The 7950-nt window shown below is 41.0% G+C and overlaps 1 pseudogene across 1 annotated transcript; it reads right to left on the bottom strand.

Moving 5' to 3' along the window:
* Positions 1–1346: 1346 nt before the first annotated feature.
* On the bottom strand, positions 1347–7361 carry LOC308273173 (amidophosphoribosyltransferase-like; annotated as a pseudogene). The gene is made up of 3 exons: positions 5944–7361; positions 5600–5670; positions 1347–1541 (listed from the first exon to the last, which is right to left on the bottom strand). The product of its transcript is annotated as an amidophosphoribosyltransferase-like (transcript).
* Between the last annotated feature and the right edge of the window lie 589 nt (positions 7362–7950).

Here is a 7950-nt window from a genome sequence, read left to right as displayed (position 1 = left end):
AAAAATCCCCAGCCAGCATGACTCGAGCAGTAGAGTCAGGAGGGGTGGAAAGGGAAAGCCAAGAATGCATGAACAGAAAAGCCTGTATGTACAGAACCTTGGACCATTTACCTGCCCGTTTGCAAAAGTTACTGAGATCAGTCAACATTTTAAGATCTAACGTATCCAACTCATGGCACCGAGAACCATTACCCAACTCATAAGTGGGCCAGATCTTTGTGCAGGAAAAAATGAGCCGCTCAGGGCACAGTTCCCTGGAAAAACCTAGAGTCTGAAGATTAACCAGAACATGGCCTAGTGCGGACTGGGAGTCTATTTTGATGGCTGGCTTCCCCCCATGACTGTTCAGTGGGCAAGGACGAAAACAGGAATTTGGCATTCCAAGATCCTCCCTAACATCCAGAAACAACGTGGTTGTGTTAGAGAAGGACATCTCCATTCTCTTTACACAACCGTAGGGAAGCCTAGCTACCCCCAGAGAACTTGGACACCAAATATTTGGGTTTATTTAACAGCCGTAAGCTCAAATCCAGATGAGGCTAAAAGCCGGAACCTGCTTGCCCAAGGAAGGGGAAGCTTACCACAGTGTAGTGTTATCAGCCACTGCTGGCTGGAACTGAAGCACTGAGAGGCTACGAAGCTGGGGGCACACTATGGAGCTGTTGGATGGAATCAGGGTTGGATGAGATTTAAGATGGCTGCCAGGGCTTGGCTAGGTGGTATCTAAGGTGGCAGCCATCTCTCTGGGCTGGATGGAAGTCAAGATGATCCAAAGTGTCTGCTCTCTCTGGGAGAGCATCTGACTGGGTAAGATGGCCGCTGGATGGTCCCAGGACAAGCCACTGGCTGAGTAAGATGGCCACCGGCTTCCAGGGTGAGTGTGCGGCTGGGTAAGATGGCTGCCAACTCTCAGGGCGAGTGTGCAGCTAGGTAAGATAGCCGCTGACTCTCAGTGTGAGTGTGTGGCTGGATAAGATGGCTGACAGCTGGTCCTAGGACAAGCTTCTGGCTGGGTGGTAAGATAGCTGCCGGCTGGTCCTAGGATGAGCCACTGGAGAACACCGTGGTTGGGGAGGAGGGGGGATTGGCTGCCAGACACCTGCCAGAAGCTGAGGGCGGGCCACATGGCCTGCACCCCCATGGGTCTGACCCAGCGAGTGAGAGAGCCAGAGTGTAGGCCGGGTCGGTGGGAGTTCCAGAGTCCAGGAAGGGTGGGATGCTGGGCCAGAGGAAGCACAGGCAAAGGGAACACAGAAAGAAACCCGGGCGCTTGTCCGAGTCAGCTAAAGGTCAGGAGCCACAGCCGTGGGATGCAGGGCCAGAAAAGGGTGGCTCCTGGTCCCCGGTCAGGGCAGGCACAGGGCAGCAGTGGTGGTTTCTGGGCGGCAGCGTTTCGGGAGGCGGCGGTTCCGGGTGATGGCGGTTCCAGGGGGTGGCAGTGATTCTGGGGCGGAGGCGGGCCAGTGAAAAAGCAGCGGGCAGGGCAGGCACAGTCCCAGCGGATCCTTGATCCTAGCCGAGAACACTCTGCCCCGGCAGATCTGGGAAGGCAGAGGTTTCCGCCAAGGCTGCACAGAGCATGCCAAGGCAGTGACGGCGGCAGGGAATTTTTAAAAAAAGAAAAGAAAAAAATTTTTTAATTAAATTAGATTAAAATAAAAAAAATAATCGTCCCGGGGTCGGCACCATATGTTAGGTTTGCACAGTAAGTAAAGGCACGGGAGAAAGCAGGGAACGTGGTACCAGTTTTAATGCGGTCCTTTCGGGGGTTGGGGCTGGACAGTCCCGAAGACCTGCAGCCCATTGGATGCTAGAGGGTAAAGCCTCTCTTTTTAAGGTATACGTCTTGGGGTGAGACTACGCCTGGGAAGCCTCTTCTCTCGCAATATCGCCTGCCTCATGATATGCCTGCCTAGCAGAGTCTCTTACGCCTTTTCCAGGGTTCTGCCTCCTGCAGGGAAGGGCCGAGGAACCTGACTTATTAAACACCACTTACTCATTGATAATTTCCTAATATGTATCTCCTTTCTATAATTCCTTCCTGAATGCCACATTCAGATATTTCTTTTTTTAATTTTTTATTGGTGCATTATATTCACACATCATATACATTCAGATATTTCATTGCATCTTCAATATCTTCTAGATATCTTCTTATTATTGGCATTGTTTTTTTTAAAAAGTCTCATTTCCTAGATGGTCATTTCTTGTCTAAGTGAATGCATAAATTGACCTTATATTCAACTATTTTGTTGAATTTCTAAATAAGCAGGTAGTTTGAATATCGAGTCTGAAAGATTTTCTATGAAGATAATTTGGAAATAATGATAGTTTTGTCTCTTCCCTTTTATTTAGGATTTTAGGAGTGCAATATAATTATACACCATAATGAAATTTAATGTGATACATTCATATATACACACAACAACTCTTTGTGTGTTTCCCTTGTAATTCTTACAATTCTTTTTTATTTTGCCCTATTGTGTTTTAGTCATCATATTAAAAACTAAACAAAGAAAAGCCCCCGGTGAAATTAATTTTAATAATAAATTTTATTTAACTTAATGTATCCAAAAACAAAAGGATATATCTAAGTTCTTTACCTACCCTTTCTTCCTACATCTCTTTGCTTTCTCATGGATTCATTTCTTTTCTTTGCTGGTGAACATCTTTGTAGAATACTTTTATTACATGTTAAAGTATTGTAAATATTTACATGATTGAGAATACATTTTATCCTTAAATTTTAAAGTTGTTCAGTTGTATTTAACATGCTACATTAACTTCTTTGTCTTCATCTTTAAAGTTTCTAATTGCTTCTTTCTCAAACCTAGCTGACTTATAGTATAATTTTGTTCATTTTTTAATTCAGTTTATTTTCCCATTTCAAGCCTATCTTCCACTCCCTGCTTGACAAGCTTTTTTTTTTTTTTTTTTTGGTGGTGGTGGTACTGGGGTTCCTGGAAGCCCTTCTTCCTCCGGGCTACACTCCCAGACCTATTTTATATTTTTGAAACAGGGTCTCTTACGCCAGCGCGGCTGGCTTCGAACCTGCGCGATCCTCCTGTCTCCGCCTCCCAAGCGCGGGGATTACAAGCGTGCGCCACCACGCCCGGCTGCTTGACAAGCTTTTAATATTTAAAGTTTTGGGTTCTTGAGGTCAGCATTAGCCACGCAGCATTCATTCATTCATTCATTCATTCATTCACCCATGCAAGAATAAAAGCTGTGGGGCAAATACTGACTTAGCCTTTCCCAGGATCTGCCTCCCTGCGTTTGGACTCCAGGAAATCAATCAGAAATTCTGTCTCATGGAGATTGCATCCTAAAAAGGCAGCCTTCATGTCCACATTGGCTATGCTCATTTCAACTTTCTATTTGTTGAGGAAGGGGAGAGTGTAGGCTAGACTTGCTTGCATATGGACTCAATATTGCATTTTAAAACATTATAAAATTTATCAAGTACCTAGATTTTTTCATGGAAAGATTTTCCAGAACATCTAGTCTACAATACTTATGAAAGCAGTCAAATATTTTATTTCTGAAATCCAATAACTTTATTTGATTCTTCTTCCTGAATAATTATTATACCTTCATACTTTGGATATCATTTCTTAGCTACTTAAAAATATGTACAAGCGCATATAAATTTTTGGTTCTGTTTGGTCAATTAGTTATTTGTCTAGGGTAATTTATTCAGTATATGTATTGTGTTACTTTATGGTATTTGTACTCTTTAAATGTGTCGTTATTTTTCCTCTGAGCTCATATTTTCTTGTATCTATCAAAGCTGGTAATTGCTCTCCCACCATAAATAATTAGAAAACTGGAAAACACAGTATATATAACAACTGCTTTCAGACATTGGATAACAGCAGAAGACCATGACCCTGGAGAAAACAAAAACAAATAAAGTGAGCAATATTATTGTGCCAGCTTATTGCCTGGGAGCAGTTTCTAGGCTACAGTGCAGTGAGGAAAACAAAACAAAGCCCAGCAGTATCACTAAGGGAGGATGTAGAGATCACAGGTTGACAAGAGGAAAGCAGCTAAAATTTGGCTGAGTAGGTGATAGTAGAAGAGTTAGATACATGAAATGAAAGCTCCAGAGCCCATAGAAGGCAAAATCTTTGAGTATGATTTATGCATGAAAAGAAACACCACAGGACCAAGGGAAGAGCCACTGAAAGCCAATAGTATTAATGAACCCCAAGTTTTGAAGAGGTATGAGGAGTTCAGGATCCCACCAAATATAAGAGATCTCATAATGCAGAAGGCATTTGACAGAATCCTTAGACAAGCCACTTCTTAGTAGTAAGGCTGTTAACTCTGATGTAAATTCTTCTCTGACCCTACATGACCCTAAGAAGCAACACTCGAAGGATCAATTTTTATTTGCAAGTAACTTAACTGGATGAAGAACACAACCCAATACTCTTTAAAGGAATACAACAAAATCCAGTATTTTCACCCACCTAAAATTTTTTCTGTACAATATTTAAGATTTTTTTTATAATTTGTATTAACTAACCTTTCCTGATATAATGCAGTCTTAAGTCTTATTTATTTTTTTATAAAATGTATTTGTCACCAAGAAATCATGGAGGTCACAAAAAGCTAGGCTTACTTTAGTTCACAATGTAGAACCCATGAAAACACATTTTTCATCTTCTCTTCAGTTTATATATTTAACGCACTTACACAGCACTTTAAACTGGTAAGAAAAAAACTAATTTAATTCAGATTTCAGAGGGTTATGAAATAAAAGGCCATGATAGAGAAATAGTCAGAAATATGTAAAATTTCCAAATTGTCACGGTATTATTTTCCTTTAGAAGAAAATCATCTCAATAAAACAAACTAAAAACTATGTGTGGAAAACATAAAGTCATATCAGAGATCTTGGTTTAATACTTTCCCTGAGACTCTTGACAGGAGGATCGCGGTTTGCAGACAGCCTCAGGTACTTAGGCCCTTTGCAACTCAGTGAGACTGTTTCAAACTAAAGAATAAAAAATAGGCCTGGGGGTGCAGCTCAGAAGTAGAATGCCCCTGGGTTCCTTCTCCAGTACTGCAAAAAAAAAATCAAATTTAAATAAGGCCATTTCAAAATGGACCCAAAGGTCTCACCACTTCCACACAGCCATGGGAAATATATTTAAGACAAGAGGCTAGACACCCTGACATGGTCCTAGGGCTCTGAAATGCCAGACTGCCTGTGTCGCTGCCACAGGGTTCAGCCACTACTGACACCAGCATGATGAACTATCAACAGTCCATCTTGACCCACCATAATGTAACCCACAAGACTATATAGTAAATGAAACTATACAACAAATGCAGACAAACTTTTTCGGTTATTAATAAATACTAAATTTCTAAATGGATTTGGACACTATATACATCAAATTGTGATAATACAACATAGAAACAAACATGTTTATGTTTTTAAAATATTATATAAAAAGGAGTTGGTAAGTAAATCTCAAATTTACAAAGGTAATCAGAAGTGTGTGGCATTTTATATTGTAACAAGTCAGTAAATAGCTAGGGCATAACCATTTTAGTTCTTGACCAGTTCTCCATTTTAAAGTGATACAACTGCCCCTCCTGGCTTCCACTCCAGTTCCACCGGTATTTCTCAGGGAGGCAAACTGTACAATGACCATCCTTTTCCAAAAATGCCAGGCCATGCTTTTTCACTCTCTGCGTTTTGTTTGTTTGTTTGTTTTTGTTTGTTTGTTTTGGTGGTACTGGGGTTCCTGGAAGCCCTTCTGCCTCTGGGCTACACTCCCAGACCTATTTTTACATTTTCATTTTGGAAACAGGGTCTCCTAAGTGCGGCTGGCTTTGAACCAGCGCGATCCTCCTGTTTCCGCCTCCCAAGCGTGGGGATTACAAGCGTGCGCCACCACGCCTGGCCTTTGCTCTCTGTGTTTTAAATTTTATCTCTTCTTATGCAGATGAAACCAGACCTTCTACTGACAGATATACAACCCTGTTTGCTTCTAGATATTCTGCAAAATGGTCAAATTCTGGTTTATTGACTACAGGCTCTTGTTTGGTGGGAATGTATATTCCCATGAGGCATAGATATTTAATTAGTGGAGAAGCTAATTGAATGTATATATCCTTTGCCCCAAATTATTTGAGCAATTTTATTATAGGTGAGATGGGATTGCCTCTCACAATTGAATCATCTGCAAGAACATTTGTTTTGCCTTTAAAATTATCTGACAACACATTTTTTTCAATGCCAAGTTGTCCTCATGTTTGGCTGAATGAAGGTTCTTTCTACATATCAGTTTTACACAGCATCTCCACATATGGAAGTCCACATTTTCTTGCATAATCAAGATAAGAGGGTGTAGCAGATTCCAGAACAGTGCTAAACAAGTCTGCATCCACACATGCCTCAATGCCAGCTGTTCGCCACAACAGAATTTTACTGTATAAACCATTTGATCTTCAAATATACTATCTGGTCTTGCAAAGTAAACAAATTCAACAATACAAAAAGCCACTGGGTTTCCTTCAGATCTTGATATGACATCTGGTGTTCGGACATTGTGTCTTGATATTTCCACAATTCCCCCAGGCAAAATTTCATGATAATATCTTGTACCAGTAGATAAAAAGCTACAGGATTCTGAAGATACTACTCATCCTTCTGTTTCTGATGATGTTTTCTCTAGAATGCATGAGTCCCTGTGGTCAATCCCCAGTACTTTGTCATTTATATTAGAAACTGGAATAACAACAACCAATGCAGAGGACAATTTCCATAAGGATCCCATACTGCATAAATAACATCACTGCACATTATAAGGCTGTGGGTAATTCCTTCATTAAGTTTTTAATCCTTGCCACCCAGTCTGGGGTATATTGTTCCTGAGGAGTATACACCAATCACTGGGTAATCATTTCACTATCAGACAGACCAATACCATGATGTCAAAGCTTTCTCCTTAGACAGGCAGCATTTACCAGTTCACGATTATGTGCCTCAGCTATTCTCCCATGAGGTGTTTCAATAACAAAGGGCTGACAATTTTCTAATGCAGAGTTTCCAGTAGTGGCATACCTTGTGTGTCCAGTTCCAAGATTTGAAAGATATAATTTCTTCAAATTGTCTTCAATAAGAACATGATTTACAAGACCCATTCCCTTATGTGTTCTGAATGTTGGCACTGAACTCCCATCACTGGTCACGATGCCAGCACTCCCCTGACCCTGCTGGTGCAGCCCCACAAGTCCCACAGTGATCACATGTGGCACATTTAACACATAGGCCACTCTCTGCTTGTGATGCACCTGAACACGCCACATTCCTCTCAAATCCCCAACTCTTCCAACTCCATGTGGCCGCCTAAAACACGTGAAGTAACCTGCAGCCACCACCAAGGACCAAGCACCATCCAGCTGCCCGCTTGGCCCAGACATCTCAGAGGCTGGCACTAGAGACTGCATCTTCCTTCCCCGAGGCTTGACCCTCACTACTCTTAAGTCTGACTTAAATACATTTCCCACAGCAGAATATGATTAATATGTAAGAAATTCGGAGAGATTAAGTAACAAAAATACTTGTATATTTTTGTACGTGTATATTTTTAATTTTCACGCATCTAAGAACTATGAACTACACTCTAAGTGTTTCTCAATTTTTTTCATTATTGCTCACCTAAGGGGACTTTTAAATAATTTCCCACAGTTGCACCATCCCCATAAAATTTAGATATTTTGCATGTCTTTTAATATACTGTTTTATGTAAATGTATATCTATACTTTAGACAAAAGAGAGAGTAATTTTCCTGCCCTCTTAGGGGCAATATTTCTACTGAGAATGCATTGCATTCTCTGTATTTTACATGATTTGTTACTTTAGTCTCTTCAACATGGACATGGAATAAACAAGCCTTTCTGATGATTTGTCTACATCATTTCTTTCT

The sequence above is a fragment of the Muscardinus avellanarius genome, assembly GCF_963383645.1.
Source record: "Muscardinus avellanarius genome assembly, chromosome: 14".
Taxonomy (NCBI): Eukaryota; Metazoa; Chordata; class Mammalia; order Rodentia; family Gliridae; genus Muscardinus; species Muscardinus avellanarius.
This window is presented reverse-complemented; position numbering and strand designations above follow the sequence as displayed.